The sequence below is a fragment of the Arachis ipaensis genome, chromosome B9 (genome assembly GCF_059453495.1).
Source record: "Arachis ipaensis isolate K30076 ecotype BB chromosome B9, ASM5945349v1, whole genome shotgun sequence".
NCBI classification, from domain to species: domain Eukaryota; kingdom Viridiplantae; phylum Streptophyta; class Magnoliopsida; order Fabales; family Fabaceae; genus Arachis; species Arachis ipaensis.
This window is the reverse complement of record NC_142444.1, coordinates 21,797,490-21,818,205: the sequence shown is the minus strand read 5'-3', so window position 1 is coordinate 21,818,205 and position 20,716 is coordinate 21,797,490. Positions and strand designations below refer to the sequence as shown.

General features: G+C 33.9%; 1 non-coding gene and 1 pseudogene across 1 annotated transcript; one reads left to right on the top strand and one right to left on the bottom strand.

The window, feature by feature from the left end:
* The first annotated feature begins 321 nt into the window (after positions 1 to 321).
* Positions 322 to 2,661, top strand: LOC148543988 (uncharacterized; annotated as a pseudogene).
* Positions 862 to 969, bottom strand: LOC148543989 (small nucleolar RNA R71). The gene has a single exon (XR_015900403.1). It is a non-coding gene; the product is annotated as a small nucleolar RNA R71 (small nucleolar RNA).
* Positions 2,662 to 20,716: the final 18,055 nt, after the last annotated feature.

The window sequence follows — 20,716 nt, the reverse complement described above, 5'->3', positions numbered from 1 at the left end:
AACTAAATGTTTTAAATTTTTTTAAATTTCATTTGTCTTTTTAATTTTCGAATTTTAACTTTAACTTTAAATTAAAAACAAAAATATTTTTATTTTATTTTATTTCATTTTCAAATTCTTCCCTCTCTCATCTTCTTTTAATTATTTATTTATTTACTAACACTTCTCTTCTACTCAGAAATTCGAACCAACTCTTCTCCTTTGTGTTCAAATTCTTATCTTTTATTTCTTCCATCCTTCTCTTCTTATACTCATATAAGGAATCTCTATATTGTGACATAGAGGATTCCATATTTTCTTTTCTGTTCTCTTCTTTTTCATATGAGCAGGAACAAGGATAAGAACATTCTTGTTGAAGCTGATCCTGAACCTTAAAGGACTCTGAAGAGGAAGCTAAGGGAAGCCAAAGCACAACTCTCTGGAGAAAATCTGACAGAAATTTTTGAAAAAGAATGAGACATGGCCGAAAATAATAATAATGGTGGAGATGCAAGGAAGATGCTTGGTGACTTTACTGCACCAAATTCCAACTTACATGGAAGAAGCATCTCAATCCCTGCCATTGGAGCAAACAATTTTGAGCTAAAGCCTCAATTAGTTTCTCTGATGCAACAGAATTGCAAGTTTCATAGACTTCCATCAGAAGATCCTTTTCAGTTCTTAACTGAATTCTTGCAGATCTGTGATACTTTTAAGACCAATGGGGTTGATCCCGAGGTCTACAGGCTTATGCTTTTCCCATTTGCTGTAAAAGACAGAGCTAGAATATGGTTGGACTCTCAACCTAAAGATAGCCTGAACTCTTGGGATAAGCTGGTCACGGCTTTCTTAGCCAAGTTCTTTCCTCCTCAAAAGCTTAGCAAGCTTAGAGTGGATGTTCAAACCTTCAAACAGAAAGAAGGTGAATCCCTCTATGAAGCTTGGGAGAGATACAAGCAACTGACCAAAAAGTGTCCTTCTGACATGCTTTCAGAATGGACCATCCTGGATATATTCTATGATGGTCTGTCTGAATTATCAAAGATGTCATTGGACCATTCTGCAGGTGGATCCATTCACCTAAAGAAAATGCCTGCAGAAGCTCAGGAACTCATTGACATGGTTGCAAATAACCAGTTCATGTACACTTCTGAAAGGAATCCTATGAGTAATGTGATGCCTCAGAGGAAGGGAATTCTTGAAATTGATACTCTGAATGTCATATTGGCTCAGAATAAAATATTGACTCAGCAAGTCGATATGATTTCTCAGAGTCTGAAAGGATTGCAAGCTGCATCCAACAGTACTAAAGAAGCATCTTCTGAAGAAGAAGCTTATGATCCTGAGAACCCTGCAATAGTAGAGGTGAATTACATGGGTGAACCCTATAGAAACACCTATAATCCCTCATGGAGAAATCATCCAAATTTCTCATGGAAGGATCAACAAAAGCCCCAACAAGGCTTTAATAATGATGGAAGAAACAGGTTTAGCAATAGCAAGCCTTTTCCATCATCCACTCAGCAACAGATAGAGAATTCTGAGCAGAATCCATCTAGCTTAGCAAATATAGTCTCTGATCTATCTAAGGCCACTCTAAGTTTCATGAATGAAATAAGGTCCTCCATTAGAAATTTGGAGGCACAAGTGGGCTAGCTGAGTAAAAGAGTCACTGAAACTCCTCCTAGTACTCTCCCAAGCAATACAGAAGAGAATCCAAAAAGAGAGTGCAAGGCCATAACCTTACTTGCTGTGGCCGAACCCAAAGAGGAGGAGAAGGACATGAATCCTAGTGAGGAAGACCTCCTGGGACATTCACTGACCAATAAGGAGTTTCTCTTTGAGGAACCAAAGGAATTCGAGGCTCATCTAGAGATCATAGAGATTCCATTGAACCTCCTTTTACCATTCATGAGCTCTTATGTTTATTCTTCCTCTGAAGAGGATGAAGACATCAGTGAAGAGCAGGTTGCTAAATATCTAGGAGCCATCATGAAGTTGAATGCCAGTTTATTTGGTAATGATACTTGGGAGGAAGAACCCCCCTTGTTCTCCAATGAACTTAGTGCATTGATAAAGCAGACATTGACTCAGAAGAAACCGGATCCCGGAAAGTTCTTCATACCTTGTACCATAGGCACCATGACCTTTGAGAAGGCTCTGTGTGACCTTGGGTCAGGGATAAACCTCATGCCACTCTCTGTAATGGAGAAACTGGGAATCTTTGAGGTACAAGCTGCAAGAATCTCACTAGAGATGACAGACAAATCAATGAAACAGGCTTATGGATTAGTAGAGGACTTGTTAGTAAAGGTTGAAGGCCTTTACATCCCTGCTGATTTCATAATCCTAGACAATGGGAAAGATGAGGATGAATCCATCATCCTTGGAAGATCCTTCCTAGCCACAGCAAAAGCTGTGATTGATGTGGACAGAGGAGAGTTGGTCCTTCAACTAAATGAGGAAAACCTTATGTTTAAAACTCAAGGATCTCCTTCTGTAACCATGGAGAGGAAGCATGAAAAGCTTCTCTCACTACAGAGTCAACCAAAGCCCCCACAGTCAAACTCTAAGTTTAGTGTTGGGAGGCCACAACCAAACTCTAAGTTTGGTGTTGAACCCCCACATTCAAACTCTAAGTTTGGTGTTGGGAGGTCCCAACAATGCTCTGAACATCTGTAAGGCTCCATGAGAGCTCACTGTCAAGCTATTGACATTAAAGAAGCGCTTGTTGGGAGGCAACCCAATGTTATTTAATTATATTATTTATTTTCCATTGCTATTTTATGTTTTCTTTAGGTTGATGATCATGTGAAGTCACAAAAACAACTGAAAAATCAAAAACAGAATGAAAAATAGCATTAAAAATAGCTCACCCTGGAGGAAGAACTTACTGGCGTTTAAACGCCAGTAAGAAGCATCAAACTGATGTTTAACGCCAGAAAGAAGCATCAAGCTGGCGTTAAACGCCAGAAACAAGCACCAGACTGGCGTTTAACGCCAGACATGCATTCTAAGGGCGTTTTGCACGCCTAATTGGAGTAGGGATGTTAAGTCCTTGACCCCTCTGGATCTGTGGACCCCACAAGATCCCCACCTACCCCACCTCTTCTTCTCTCCTCTTCACATCTTTTCATAACTCTCTTCCCCAAATACCCTTCACCAATCACCTCCATACCTCTTCCCTAAATACCCTTAACCACTCACATCCATCCACTCTTCCCCATAAACCCCACCTACCTCCAAAATTCAAATTCTTTTCCCTCCAAAACCCAACCCTAATGGCCGAAACCTACCCTCCACCCCACCCCTATATAAACCCCTCAACACTACTCCATTTTCACACATTACAACCACCACTTCTCCCCCTTGGTCGAATACACTTTCTCCCTCTATCTCCTCCATTTTCTTCTTCTTCTATTACTTTCTTTCTTCTTTTTCTCGAGGACGAGCAAACCTTTTAGTTTGGTGTGGTAAAAGTATTACTTTTTGTTTTTCCATAACCATCAATGGCACCTAAGGCCAGAGAAACCTCAAGAAAGAGGAAAGGGAAGGCAATTGCTTCCACCTCTGAGTCATGGGAGATGGAGAGATTCATCTCAAAGGTCCATCAAGACCACTTCTATGAAGTTGTGGCCAAGAAAAAGGTGATCCCTGAGGTCCCTTTTAAGCTCAAAAAGAGCGAATATCCGGAGATCCGACAAGAGATTAGAAGAAGAGGATGGGAAGTTCTCTCTAATCCTATTCAACAAATCGGGATCTTAATGGTTCAAGAGTTCCATGAAAATGCATGGATCACTAGGAACCATGATCAAAGTATGAACCCAAATCCAAAGAATTGGCTCACAATAGTTCAGGAGAAATACTTAGATTTCAGTCCGAAAAATGTAAGGCTGGAGTTTAACTTGCCAATGATGCAAAAAAACGCACGCCCCTACACTAGAAGGGTCAAATTTGATCAAAGGTTGGACCAAGTCCTCATGGACATATGTGTTGAAGGAGCTCAATGGAAAGTTGACTCAAGAGGCAAGCCGGTTCAATTAAGAAGACCGGACCTTAAGCCTGTAGCTAGAGGATGGTTGGAGTTCATTCAACACACAATTATTCCTACTAGCAACCGGTCTGAAGTTACTGTAGACCGGACCATCATGATCCATAGTATCATGATTGGGGAGGAAGTGGAAGTTCATGAGATTATACCTCAAGAACTCTACAAGGTGGCTGACAAGTCATCCACTTTGGCAAGGTTAGCCTTTCCTCACCTCATTTGCCACCTCTGTAATTCGGCTGGAATTGACATAGAGGGAGATATCCTCATTGATGAGGACAAGCCCATCACTAAGAAAAGGATGGAGCAAACAAGAGATCATGGACCTCAACAAGAGCATGAGGAAATTCCTCACCATGAAATCCCTGAGATGCCTCAAGGGATGCACTTTCCTCCACAAAACTATTGGGAGCAAATCAACACCTCCCTAGGAGAATTAAGTTCCAACATGGGACAACTAAGGATAGAACACCAAGAGCACTCCATCATTCTCCATGAGATTAGAGAAGATCAAAGAGCTATGAGGGAGGAGCAACAAAGACAAGGAAGAGACATAAAGGAGCTCAAGAGCACCATTAGTTCTTTAAGAAGAGGAAGACGCCACCCTCACTAAGGTGGACCCGTTCCTTAATCTCCTTGTTCTTATTCTTCTGTTTTTCGTTTCTTGTGCCTTATTTATGTTTGTGTCTTATTACATGATCATTAGTATTTACGTGTCTATGTCTTAAAGCTATGAATGTCCTATGAATCCATCACCTTTCTTAAATGAAAAATGTTTTAATCACAAAAGAACAAGAAGTACATGATTTTGAATTCATCCTTGAAATTAGTTTAATTATATTGATGTGGTGACAATACTTTTTCTTTTCTGAATGAATGCTTGAACAGTGCATATGTCTTTTGATATTGTTGTTTATGAATGTTAAATATGTTGGCTCTTGAAAGAATGATGAAAAGGAGAAATGTTATTGATAATCTGAAAAATTATAAAATTGATTCTTGAAGCAAGAAAAAGCAGTGAAGAACAAGGCTTGCGAAAAAAAAAGAAAAGAAAATTGGCGAAAAAAAGAGAAAGAGAAAGAAAAAGCAAGCAGAAAAAGCCAAAAGCTCTTTAAACCAAAAGGCAAGAGAAAAAAGCCAATAGCCCTTAAAACCAAAAGACAAGGGTAAAAAGGATCCAAGGCTTTGAGCATCAGTGGATAGGAGGGCCCAAAGGAATAAAATTCTGGCCTAAGCAGCTAAACCAAGCTGTCCCTAACCATGTGCTTGTGACGTGAAGGTGTCAAGCCAAAAGATTGAGACTGAGTGGTTAAAGTCAAGGTCCAAAGCAAATAAAAAAAGAGTGTGCTTAAGAACCTTGGACACCTCTAATTGGGGACTTTAGCAAAGCTGAGTCACAATCTAAAAAGGTTCACCCAGTTATGTGTCTGTGGCATTTATGTATCCGGTGGTAATACTGGAAAACAAAGTGCTTAGGGCCACGGCCAAGACTCATAAAGTAGCTGTGTTCAAGAATCAATATACTGAACTAGGATAATCAATAACACTATCTAAATTCTAAGTTCCTATAGATGCCAATCATTCTGAACTTCAATGGATAAAGTGAGATGCCAAAACTATTCAAGAGGCAAAAAGCTACTAGTCCCGCTCATCTGATTGGAGCTAAGTTTCATTGATATTTTGGAATTTATAGTATATTCTCTTCTTTTTATCCTATTTAATTTTCAGTTGCTTGGGGACAAGCAACAATTTAAGTTTGGTGTTGTGATGAGCGGATAATTTATACGCTTTTTGGCATTATTTTTACATAGTTTTTAGTATGATTTAATTAGTTTTTAGTATATTTTTATTAGTTTTTAAATAAAAATCAAATTTCTAGACTTTACTATGAGTTTGTGTATTTTTTTGTGATTTCAGGTATTTTCTGGCTGAAATTGAGGGACTTGAGCAAAAATCTGATTCAGAGGCTGAAGAAGGACTGCAGATGCTGTTGGATTCTGACCTCTCTGCACTCAAAGTGGATTTTCTGGAGCTAAAGAAATCCAAATGGCGTGGTCTCAATTGCGTTGGAAAGTAGACATCCAGGGCTTTCCAGCAATATATAATAGTTCATACTTTGCCCAAGTTTAGATGACGCAAACTGGCGTTTAACGCCAGCTTTCTGCCTTATTCTGGAGTTAAACGCCAGAAACAAGTTGCAAAGCAGAGTTAAACGCCAGAAACAAGTTACAAACTGGTGTTCAACTCCAAGGAAGACCTCTACACGTGAAAGCTTCAATGCTCAGCCCAAGCACACACCAAGTGGACCCGGAAGTGGATTTCTGCATCATTTACTCATTTCTGTAAACCCTAGTAACTAGTTTAGTATAAATAGAACTTTTTACTATTGTATTTACATCATCTTTTGAACATCTTTGGATTATCTTTTGATCTTTGGATCACGTTTAGGGGGCTGGCCATTCGGCCATGCCTGGACCATTATCACTTATGTATTTTCAACGGTAGAGTTTCTACACACCATAGATTAAGGTGTGGAGCTCTGCTGTTCCTCATGAATTATGCAAAGTACTATTGTTTTTCTATTCAACTCAAGCCTATTTCTTCTCTAAGATATTCATTCACACACAAGAACATGATGAATGTGATGATTATGTGACGCTCATCACCATTCTCACCCATGAACGCGTGCCTGACAACCACTTCCATTCTACATGTAAACAAGCTTGAATGTGTATCTCTTAGCCTCCTGATTTACGATCAGAGTCTTTGTGGTATAGGCTAGAATTATTGGCGGCCATTCTTAAGATCTGGAAAGTCTAAACCTTGTCTGTGGTATTCCGAGTAGGATCTGGGAAGGGATGGCTGTGACGAGCTTCAAACTCGTGAGTGCTGGGCATAGTGACAGACGCAAAAGGATTACTGAATCCTATTCCAGCATGATCGAGAACCAACAGATGATTAGCCGTGCGGTGACAGCGCATTTGGACCATTTTCACTGAGAGGACGGGAAGTAGCCATTGACAATGGTGATGCCCAACATACAGCTTGCCATGGAAAGGAGTAAGAAGGATTGAATGAAGGCAATAGGAAAGCAGAGATTTAGAAGGAACAAAGAATCTCCATACACTTATCTGAAATTCTCACCAATGAATTACATAAGTATTTCTATCCTATTTTATATTTTATTTATATTTTAATTATCAAAATTCTATATCCATTTGAATCTGCCTGACTGAGATTTACAAGGTGATCATAGCTTGCTTCATACCGACAATCTCCGTGGGATCGACCTTTACTCACGTAAGGTTTATTACTTGGACGACCCAGTGCACTTGCTGGTTAGTTGTGCGAAGTTGTGAAGAAGAACTAAGATTATGAACGTGCGTATTAAGTTTTTAGCGCCGTTACCAAGGGATGAACAATCACGATTTCGTGCACCACCAGGCATGACTAGAAGTCTTGATGGTTTCCTGTATGGGTGATGGGTGTGGCTCAACACTAGTGACAACAAAAGTACCGACTAACGCCTTTGTGGTTTTTAACTATGATTTTTGCGGTTTTAAGGTTTAGAATAATGATTTTCAAATCTGATTTGGAGCTTTGGTTTAAATGATTTGGTTTTGAAACAAGGGTTGGAAATTTTGATCAAATGATATGGTTTAAAAGGGAAAGTGAGTTCTATGATTTTGTTAACTTGTGATTTTGGGTTTGTAATTTCACTTATCAAAAGGGATTCAAATGGAAAGGGTTTTGATTTAAGAGTTTCAATGAATTTAGGAAAATCATGCTTTAAAATGATTGATTTACAAACAAATGATTTTTGACTCCTTTGAAAAAGTTTTGACAATGAGCTCATTTATATGGAACTTGTTTTAAAGGTTTTGAAAAGTATCACAAAATCGGTAATTGGTTTAAAAGAAAGAATTTTTGGATTCCTAGTGACGATAATCAGAGTGACGCAGCAGAAGGCGAGAGAGAACATCGACACGGTGGGATGATGGTGAACGAGATGCTTTGGCAACTTGTTGGGTTGGTAACGTTGAAAGTAGTATGCTTCGTGGAGAATATATATGTATATACATATATATATATATATATATATATATATATATATATATATATATATATATATATATTACATCGCGTGATTCGGATTTTCGAGGGCGAAAATCTTTTAAGGAGGGGAGAATGTAAGAATTGGAGTTTTCATGAATAAAATCATTTAAATGCCCAAATTAGATCCCAAAAAGTTAGGATGAGAATTTGGGGATTTAAATATGATTTTTGGGTTCAGTAGGTCCTTCCGAGTCAGAAAATGTGTTTTCTGCGAAAAACAGTGAAAAATCGTAAACCGACATTTAAACCGATTGAACTGGTTCAAGTCTGCCCGGTACTGTGCGAGGAAAAATGAAAACAGTTGAAAACCTTAGAAAAATATTAGAAATGGAAAACTGGGCGTTAACTTAAAGGTTTGGCCCGAAGTTGGACCAAACGGGCTAAAAATGCTAACGTGTTGGACCGAGCCCAAGTTGGGCCCAAGTCCAACATATATAAGGGCTCATTAATGAACCCATTTATCATTAAACACACACACACAACATAATTGAGAAGAGAGGGGGGAAGAAGAAGAAAACCCCCATTGACACTATTCACTCCTCACTTCAATTTGCGATATCTCGAGCTACGGTGCTCCGATTTACGTGCTGTTAGCGGCTACGCGTTCCTTGTGAAGAGCTTTACAAAATCCATATAAGAAACTGGTATGGAAAGTTCGAAATCCTCTCAGTTCTTCTCTCCAAAATTTCGGATTTTTAGGGCTTTGGGTTAAACGAGTTTTTGTGATTTTGGATGTTTAGGTTTGCTCTAATCATTGCTTAGCATTAGATTTTGGCTATTAAATCTGTTGAAAAAGGTAAGAGACATTAAACCCTTGTGATATTATATTTAAATAGAACCCTAGGTTGATTTGTGATGGTTTATGCATATATAGTTTGATTATTGTGAGTTTGGAGCTTGTTGGTGCTTGTTGGAGTTACATTGGTGGCTTGCTTATGGTTGGAAGCTCATTTGGTGCTCAATTTTGAGTTTTGGTTTATATATGAAATCGGCCAAGGTATGATTTTGGTTTTCTCTATGTAATATATAATATTTCTGGACACTTAGGCTAGTGACCCATAGGATAGGATTGAATTAAATTGGTTGTTGGAATTGTTGTATGATGATGTATGATGATTTGATGATTTGGGTTGTTGATGAATTGAAATGTTGATGTTGATAGTATGGTATTAAGCATTGAAATTGAAATTGATTATGATGATTGTTGGAAATGGTGGAATGGAATTTGATTAATGTGTTGATTTGAAAAATGAATGTATTGTTATGTATTTGATAATGGAAATTGATAAATGTGGTTGGTGGAAGAATAATTATAGTGTTATATATTTGATATTTGAGGTTGAGGATATTGAAGGGTGAATGAAAAAATTTAGTATGAATGGTAGGTTATGACACAAAGGGTGAGTTATGAGGTAAATTGGAGTTAGTATGGTTTTGGTCTAATTTTGGTTGAAATATTTTGAAAGTTGAGGTTTGGCAAAATTCTGCATAATCTATTTTCTGGCAGCAGCTTCAGACGCTTTTTGGGAACGATCTAACCATCACAATTGAATGGGATTAATTTTTCTCAAATATTTGTGATGTGCAGAAAAATCCTAGAAAAGTTGGTTAAAGTTTAACGGTTGGATTAGGAGATATAAATTTTTGAAGTTTGCTACTTTAAAACTGATTTTCTGCTGCTACATAATCAAACCAGCAACTTTCCAAGCCTATATCTCCCAATCCTGACCGTAATTTTGAGTGGAACCAAAAGGACATTGAGACTTGGACTATTTTCTTATTTGTGTCAAAATTTTGGATTATTATAAACTTTTTAGAAGGAGTTATAAATTTTGTAGAAGGAGTTGTACTCGTTTTAAAAATAGAGCTCTTAGCTATTTTGACAGCAAAACTAGTTTTTGAAAGTAAACTTGTAATCAGTATAACTCTCTCCAGAAAAATGATTTTCTGAGACTTTGAATGATTTAAAGCTCTATGAGTCTAGTTTATTTTTGGAAAATTTCAGATTCATCAAATGAAAATATGATTTTTGGTGGATTTTCTAAGAATAGGGTAGCTTGCTGTCTTGGTGCAGAGATTTCAAACTTAAAATCAGTTTTTACAAGAGAAATGGTTTTCCTTTTTATTTTATTCAACTAAACTATTTCAACTGGGTTCAAATCTATAGGATACTTCCGTTTTGAGTCTAGAGATGGAGAATTAGGCTTGTAAACTTCTATGACACATATTTAAGACTTTTGGTTCATTTTTGGATATCAAAACGTAGAGAAGGTCCTACGCGATTTTAACTTGGTAATTGATAAAAAGTTAGAAAATGGAGGCTTAGGTTTTGGGTGTACTGAGGATGGACTTGGTGGAATGAGAACGAGGAATGAAAATCATGAATTGATAATGGTTGTGATGAGTCACGGACACGAAAAGAAATGATGATCTGGATTGTTGTTGAGAGTGTGCGGAGCCTATATCTCCGGCGTGGCAGACGTTTCTGTCGCATGACTTGTTGAATGTTGAGAGTGTGTGGGGCCTATATCCTCGGGATAGCAAATTGTTCTGCTGCATGACTTCGTTGTGGTTGGTCCCTTCTCTACTGCAGGAAGTGTGCGGGGCCTATATCCCTAGCGTAGTAGACTCCCTACTAAATGAGTGTGTAGGGCACTATATCCTTGGCGTGGCAGAAAAGGCTACATCCGGGAGGATGTGTCGGGTTGGCATTTACGAACCGACAAGTGATATCACGAGCCAGTAGGATAGACATTCATCATATGCATCTCTTATGTACTTGTTTGCTTTGATTACTTGTGTTTGCCTAAATGTATAATATGCTTACTTACTTCTTGAATTACTTGTTATATATTTGAATATTACCTATGTTTTACTTGCTTGTATTATCTGTGTTTGTATGGACTTTGAGGAGGTTAGGTAGGCAATGGCGATGGGATCGCACGGAGGGTTGGATGGCGAAGACTGTGGGACAGCGGTGAATAGTTTAGTTAGTAATCCGCTAAGTTAGATTTCTCTTTATATGCTATTAAGGTTTCAAGTCATGATAAGACTTATGTATATATGCTTTATGGTTTTAGTATGCTTTAAGATGAAATATTATGATGGATATGGAGCTTAGGATTTTCTTCGGCGTCTCGGGGTCTTATATCTTACATCACTGGGCACTGTTACTATACTGAGAACCTCCGGTTCTCATACCATATTTTTGTTGTGTTTTTCAGATGCAGGTCGTAACCCACCTCGGTGAATTGCTTTGATGGTGACAGGAGCGGAAGATATCTATCTGTTTTGAAGTCTTTTGATCTCTTTTGTAAATGTCTCTCATCTTTTGTATTTTTCTTTGCCTAGAGACTTGAATTTGAGAGAACAAAACTTGTATAATCTGTTTTTACTGTCTAGTTTCATGTATGGTTTAAATATGGCCAGCCGGCTTAAACACCGCGAGCCGTGTAACAGCCCAGACCACCCGTTAGCACGATATTGTCTGCTTTGGCACACAAGGCCTCACGGTTTTACCTTTAGCGATAGGGATGATAGCCGAAGCCCCCCACACTCACTCGTCAAAACGCGTCATGCTAGGTAGAGGTATCCACACCCTTATAAGGCATTCTTCGTTTCCCTCCCCAACCAATGTGGGACCTTACAATCCACCCCCTAAGGGAGCCCAGCGCCCTCGCTGGCACATCGATCCGGGCTCCAACTCTGATACCATCTGTAACAGCCCAGACCACCTGCTAGCACGATATTGTCCGCTATGGCACACAAGGCCTCACGGTTTTGCCTTTGACGATAGGGATGATAGCCGAAACCCCCCACACTCACTTGTCAAAACGCGTCATGTTAGGGAGAGGTATCTATACCCTTATAAGGCATGCTTCGTTTCCCTCCCCAACCGATGTGGGACCTTACAATTCATCCCCCTAAGGGAGCCCAGCGCCCTCGGTGGCACATCGATCCGGGCTCCAGCTCTGATACCATCTGTAACAGCCCAGACCACCCGCTAGCACGATATTGTCTACTTTGGCACACAAGGCCTCACGGTTTTTCCTTTGACGATAGGGATGATAGCTGAAGCCCCCACACTCACTCGTCAAAATGCGTCATGCTAGGGAGAGGTATCCACACCCTTATAAGGCATGCTTCATTCCCCTTCCCAATCGATGTGGGACTTTACCATCTGTAACAGTCCAGACCACCCGCTAGCACGATATTGTCTGCTTTGGCACACAAGGCCTCACGGTTTTGCATTTGACGATAGGGATGATAGCCGAAGCTCCCCACACTCACTCGTCAACACGCGTCATGTTAGGGAAAGGTATCCACATCCTTATAAGGCATGCTTCGTTCCCCTCCCCAACCGATGTGGGACCTTATAATTGAGACTTGCTGGTTGGCTTAGGCTTCACTAAATCTAGTCTTTGATTAGGACTTGTGAACTTAAGTTGATGTTGTTCATTTGACTTTCCTTCATTGTTAGAGGTTGACTAAGTGAAAGCAAAAGGCAGTTACCGTCACCATTGATGATGATAATGAAGATAGGAATTCCAATTCTTAATCTTTGCTAGGATTTTTTCTTAGTTGTTATTCTATTTTCGTGTTATTTACATTACTTGTCTCTTATCACAAAAACCGCAAAAATACTTTTCCATAACCAGTTATAAGTACACTTCCCTGCAATTCTTTGAGAGACGACCCGAGGTTTAAATACTTCGGTTAATTTTATTGGGTTTGCTTAAGTGACAAACAATTTAAATATTGATTGAGGTTTAATTGTCGGTTTAGACTATACTTGCAACGCGATAATTTTGTGAAAATCTTTACCGACATTTTTCCTCCGTCATTCTCCGACGTTTTTCTCTCGTTGCAAGATGGAAAAGAACACTCCTCGATGTGGAAAGGTACTCTCCTTCGCAATTTCTCTTGGAGAATGTGGAAAGACACTCTCCTTCATTTGTGTTCCTCCTAGCAATACGCAACCTAGAGACAATATCAGTGTTAGCTACCGGATCTGTCGGATTCTGGTAGTTTAACTGACGTGTGAGCTCACGACCAGTAGGACAAGCATGCATCATGTGCATTTGTATGATTTGTTTGAGTGTGCATTATTTTGGTTTGCCTAATTGATTAACTATTATTAATTGTTATTTGAGCTATTTGCTGTAATTACATCTTATCTGTGTTTTTCTTGTCTGTATTGTCTGTCTCTGCAACTGAGAGATCCCTCCTATAGATAAGGTGTGACGAGGGTTATTCCACCGGTGATTCGGAGGATTGGAGGAGAGTGAGATTGAAGTATGAGGTTATATTTGGATTAGAACCTGAGTACCTTAGATAGTTTACCTGATTTTTGGTTTAATTTATAACTCTAAGTTTTAAATCCGAGTGTCGGAGTTCTAAGATTACCTCTGGCTTTCTCGAATCCTTATACATTATGTACGCTGGCACATTTACCATACTGAGAACTCCCGGTTCTCATTCCATACATATATTGTTTTCAGATACAGGTCGAGAGGCACCTCGATGAGCGCCTGGAGTTTTCTCTACAAGCGAAGTTAGTTATTTTGGGATTACTGTATTTTGTTTTATGCTTTGTATATATGTAGATAGATTCTCCTCTATTTATATTTTATGTTTTGTCCCTCCTAGATGTTGACTTGGAGAAACAAGTGTATGTATCATGTCTCTTGGGCTGTTTTCGGGTTATATATGTATGTATATAAACTCTGGCCAACCTTAGCTTTGCAGGTCGAGTCATGAGCTTGATAATTGTATCTTTTGAAATTCCGTTCGATATATAGTTTATCCTTCCTTTCAATCTTGCATATCTGTTTAAGCTTAACCATTTGAGTGCGACGTGATTTCTATTACGCTTTTGTTTATCTCCCTTTTTCAAGGCTCCTAGTTACAACTTCTTCCAACTATATTATATAAGTATTTTCATTTTTAGAGGTCGTAGTACCTCGCCACCTTTGATTTACATCCTATGCGTAAAGCTCTGTGTGGTAGTAAACAATCATTTAACTGATGTCTCTTTCTATATATGTCACTAAATAATCATTTAAAAATTCATCTCCTATATGGTTACGAAGTCGAATCTTTATGACGTTCATAGTAGAAAAATTTTCTTCAACTGATACAGTTGCTATGGGCAAAACTAAAGCTCACTTCAAAAGAAGAAACACTAATGGATAAACAATATTTTTTCAAGTCTCAACTAATTTCTGAGAAAGAGTACCAATCCCATTTAAGTTTGAGAATTGATCATCAAGTGCCAAAGTTGAGTAGCAAAAAATTCTAATGGATAGAATTGAGCTAACTGGATCAACTTCTCCTTATCAAACGCAAGAAATGAGTGTTGTGGATTTAAACAAGCTATATAAAAAAGCCATTCAGTATTCACCTCTGTAAAACGATTATTGATAGTTCTTGAAGTTTTCTATCAACTACTTGATAGAATATCTCAACTTGAAAATAATGCAGATTTGAGATCTTTTGAAATTTGCGTCTTGATCTTCCTTGTAACACAAATATATCATCCATTTTTGGAATAGTGATATTATGTTTGTTACAAAATAATGAGACTTTGTCAATAAAAGAGACTAACTATTATCTCTTATAGTTCGCAACCATTGCTTAGACAATTTAACCAATGCCATAGACTTTACAATGTCTTGATCATTCCTTTGTAACGCTTGAGATAATTCATTAGTAACTCCCAAGATATTTTTCATCAAGTGTAAGTTGAAAATGAATTTAAAGGATTGAATGACATTCAATAAAGGACATGCTTCAACTCTTTGTTCTGAATTATTTCCATCTTCCTTAACATATGCAAGAATATTGACCACGGAAGAAAACAAAGAAGTTAATCTAAGTATAGTTTCATAGTATGAACCCTATCTAGTGTCTCCAACTCTTTTTAAAGCTATTTCTTGATTCAAATCACGTTCACTAGAAATTTCTCCACTTTGTAATGCTTCAATTGTCTTAGTTATCATCACGAAGCATATCTCTTCGTTTACACGAAACTCCAACAAAATTGCACAAATTGGTTAATAAATTAAAAAGTAAAGTAATTTTAACTTTTTTTTTTTGCAACCGTTACAAGAGCTAACTGAAGTTGGTGGGCAAAACAATGTACATAGAAAGCATAAACATTTTTTTTGAATGTCAAAATTTTCAAACTATTAAATTCTCCTTGCATATTACTTGCACCATCATATTCTTTGCTACGTATTCTTGATAAACTTAAATTATATGTTTCTAATAATGACTCCAATGTTAATTTTAGAGATAAAGCATTGGTATTAGAAACATGAACAAGACCAAAAAAATGCTCCCTAACTTGCCCTTCTTTATTCACATACTTTAAACAAACTGACATTTGCTCCTTAATAGAAATGCCGCGGGCTTCATCAACCAAAACAGCAAACAACTCATCCCAAGATCATCAACAATAACTTTTATCATTTCACTTGTAGCATCTCTTACAATGTCTTTTTTAATTGAGAGTGCTCTTAGTTTAAGATTCCTATGAGCATTTTTGAAAGCACGATCAATCTTTTCATTATGTTACATCAGAAAGTTTAGAAATTTCAAAAAATTTTCTTAATTAACAGAATCATCTGTCTCATCATTACTCTGAAAGAACAATCCTTGTCCCAAAAAAAATCTAATACAATTAATTGTGGTTGTCAAATGAATTTGTTAACTCTTTTTAGCTTGCTCATATTGTTTTTCAATAGCAGCACTAATGTGTTGTTTTGGCTTCATAAGTGCTTTATATTTTCTCCATGTTTGATTATGAGCACTATTATAAATTCCAACATAAGTTTATAATTTCTCCTTTTTATTTCAATTTGAAAAGCCATTAATTATAAAAGCATCGCCACCTTCAGTCTCAAGTTTTATAAGATAATAAAAAAAGATAAAAAATAACATTTTTTGATATATTATTCTCTAAACCGATTTTATAATAATAAAAAAGCTAAATTGACTTATAAGTTAAAATTGATTTTGCATAAAATTGGTTTTTAAATGCAAAATCCGACTTTAAATAAAAAAAAAAAGAAAAAACTGATTTTTAAATGAAAAAATTGATTACCTTTTTAAAATGGAATTTTATTTTTAAAACCGCCTAACTACTTCCGTAACCCGTTAATCCGATTTTTTTCATTTAAAACTAGTTTGGTTTACTAACTTAAACCAAATTTCTGGTTAACTGAAATTAATTTTTTTTGGTTGTACATTCCTATTTACAGTTTCATATATTTTCTTTTATTTATTTATTTATTTTTGGTTCGCGGATGGATGATTGATTGATGTGAGCGAAAGTCCTTTATTTTGCTACTAATAATTTATTTATTTATTTATACCTCATCTGATAAAGTTAATGCTTTCAGCTTAAGATCTATGCACTTGGAGAATTATTTTTGAACTTTCAGTGATGAACCTTATTTGATTTTTTCACAAGTTCTATATGTTGCTATATATGATTATTGTTATTTCTACTTGTTAGTTGTTAATTATTCATAGAAATTGACTTGAATTCTGACGATTGCAATGATTAGATATTGGAAGCAATTTTAATTCTTTCGCCTTCTCCATGCTCAATCAACTCTTTGTATCAACATCTGTGTTTTGTAGGGGTGCTCTTTCATTCGAGCTGCTTGGACCCGAAGATCTCAAAGTGAAGCTGCAAAGAAACCTAACAGGAAATCATGGAATAAAGTAATAAACTGGGTATTGTTATCGATACCATAAAAGAGAATGGAGTAATTTTTATTTGAGTTCATTCCTTATCAATATACATTGGTCAGAAGTTCAGATGTAGCCACCTTAAATGAATATTCTAATTTACAAAGGACTATGTTCTGTATGTTGTTCTTATTAGCGATATACTTTATCTTAATTTTTAATTTTCTGTCGCTCATTATTTTTACGCATATGTGTCACTAAATTATAAATAACTAATTTTTATTGCTGCTTGTTCTTTATCTCAATCCTAAATTACGTCTGTGTTATTTTTTTAAACTAGTACCTGGCATTTAATCCATATAAATTTTGCACATAATTATGTATAAAGAATTAAAAATTTTAGGTGTTTTTTTAACATAAAAAAATTTTATTGGTCATTATAATGTTACTTAAATCTATAATTTTTTTTATTTTCAATTTTGATTAATGTATTTACAGTTTTTAATTAGTCAAGATGATTGTTATGTAATAGAATGATATATAAGCTTCTATGATATAAGCATGGGTGGACTTATTTGATTTAGGCAGTTGCCAAGGATGGATTTTTCACTTGTTTGATATTTGATTTTTGATTTTCAGCAGGTTCAGTATCTTGCTATATATAGATCTTGTTGTGTAATATATTGTTAGGGAATTGACTACTTCCTGGCTACAAAATTCGGTATGATCAAGAAAATCTCATCACGATCCGCGACAACACAGGAGTACAGTGGGCTTGAGCATCAGGCAATCTTTACAACAGTTGATGTTAGATACTATCAATCAACTTATGATTAATATATCTTACAGCAGGTTGTGAGAGGGTATCTGCTATTCACAGGTTCTATTATTATCTTCTAATAATTACCTATAGAAAGCTGTTCACGTATACCATCGTATTTTATTAGAATATTTTTTATAATAAAATATATAGAAGAATAAGATGAAAGTAAAAATTTTATATGTGAAATATTTTGTCTGGAAAGCATGATAAAACTGCAACTAATTCTTTCTTTCACCCATAAAGAGATAAAAATACAGTCTAATCCTATAACAATGTGCAGCTTCAACCAGCATATATTAGAAAGAGCTAAAGATTATGATAGACTAACATATGCCATGAATAAGTTCCTTTTGAACAAGCATTAATTTTACGATAAAATAATTATTATTTTAGAAATATTATTTAATAAAAGATCTTTATTCAAAAAAATGTTATATATATATATATATATATATATATATATATATATATATGCTTTAATATTTAAACTTTATTAATATTTACTCAACTTATTTTTATATATTACTTAATTATTATACAATCTATTCATAATATATACATACATATTTAATAATTTAGTAATTTGTTATATCTTTTTATTTTAAAGTATTTTTTTATAAGTTTATTTTATAATATTCACTTTAATATGAACCTTTAGATTTATCATCTAATAATCTTAATGGATTATATCTATAAAAATATTAATATTTAAATTTTTTATCGAAACATTTTAGATGTAACCATAAAAATATATATTTTTGTTATGATTGAAAATGATGATGTATATAAATTATATAATGAAATGTTTTCACAAATAGTTTAAATGACATAATGTTTCTATAATTGAAAGTTCTAATTATTTTCATAATACTTAAAAAAAATAATAAATTCAAATATATGTGTTTTTTTAAAGAATACAAAAGATAAACAATTCAAAACTTATTTTATTTAAAAATCAGGAAGATAACTAAAAAGATGAGTTAGAATTTTTAATTATTTTTCTTTTAACAAAATAAAAATCACTAGAATTAATAATATTTTATTAGAATAATTAAATTAATAATTAATTTTTAACAAGTTAATCTTTATTTAGTATTTTTAATAAATAATTTTTTAGTAATTAATTTTGGACTTAATTAATTATTTGTGTTGAGTTAGTGCTTACCTGCTTATTAGCAATTTCATGTTAATTAAAAAAGTAGAGAAGTGAATTATACTTATTGAATTTTTTACATTATTAAATTACATGCAAATTATTATACCCTCATAAAGTTTATGTATTTTAGGAAATAGGAATTGCATGTAAACCACTATATTATGTGCTAATAAGATTTATGTGTTATAGAAATTACTTTTTCTATATTTACCTCTATGCTTCAAGATTTATTTGTTGTTTCTATTGTATGTAAATTTTACTATTTTCTTTAGGTTAAAATTTTTTTACTAGTAAATTATGCTAATCTCTTGTATTTTTTGAAATCAATAGAGTCTCCCACAATTTATATAGAATTAGTTTAAAACCAAAATGTAGCTATTTTCAAAAAATTATAATTAGATAATTTTAAGAAAAAATTATTTTATATATATAAATTATCGGCAACAATATATACCTCCTTATGAATTATTGTTTCTATGTAATTTTTAAACATGTATTAATAATCATGAATAAACTATACAATTATACTATATACATATTTAAAATTAGTCACTAAATTAACTCTATTCAAAACATATATTAAAAATATATAAAATAATATATATATATTTATACATAAATATATAATAATTAATTTTTTATATACATATAGTATTTTTATAATATATATTAATGTGTTCTGCACTTATATTAAGTATTAATAATATTAATAATTATAAATTAGTAAATATATTATCTACATTAAGAGAAATACATAAAAAAAAGATTAGGGAGTTTTCTTGCAAATGTTACTGACATTATTGTAAATATGATTTTTTTTTACCAATCATTTTAATCTGTTCATCTTTTAAAATAAATTAATTGATATATTTATCAAATTATAAATTAATAGTTGACTTGAAGCATTAAAAATTAATATTCAAACTACTGTATATGTTTTTATTTTTTACCTCTTTAATATGTATTGGCGAATAAAAGTATTCCAACGAATAAGAGGTATTTTTTTTATGAGATTTCTTAAACAATATGATATATAATAAAAAAGAATTTATTTTTTTCTAAAGTGATGAAATTAATAAAGTAAAAAGTTAATCACTATTAAATTTATAATTTTTATAAAATATATCTTACTATTTTAATTTAAGAGTGATTAATTCTTTAGTTAGTCACTTTACCAATTTTTTTACTTTAAAAAGTTTTCATCCTAAAAAAATATTTTTACACCTAATCCATTCACTAAAAAAAATGACCCATTAATATCTTATGAAGCATGATAGTTACTAACATTTTTATTATAAAAGAATTAGCTAAAATTAATTTAAAAATAAGATAAAAAAATGTTATATATATATATATATATATATATATATATATATGCTTTAATATTTAAACTTTATTAATATTTACTCAACTTATTTTTATATATTACTTAATTATTATACAATCTATTCATAATATATACATACATATTTAATAATTTAGTAATTTGTTATATCTTTTTATTTTAAAGTATTTTTTTATAAGTTTATTTTATAATATTCACTTTAATATGAACCTTTAGATTTATCATCTAATAATCTTAATGGATTATATCTATAAAAATATTAATATTTAAATTTTTTATCGAAACATTTTAGATGTAACCATAAAAATATATATTTTTGTTATGATTGAAAATGATGATGTATATAAATTATATAATGAAATGTTTTCACAAATAGTTTAAATGACATAATGTTTCTATAATTGAAAGTTCTAATTATTTTCATAATACTTAAAAAAAATAATAAATTCAAATATATGTGTTTTTTTAAAGAATACAAAAGATAAACAATTCAAAACTTATTTTATTTAAAAATCAGGAAGATAACTAAAAAGATGAGTTAGAATTTTT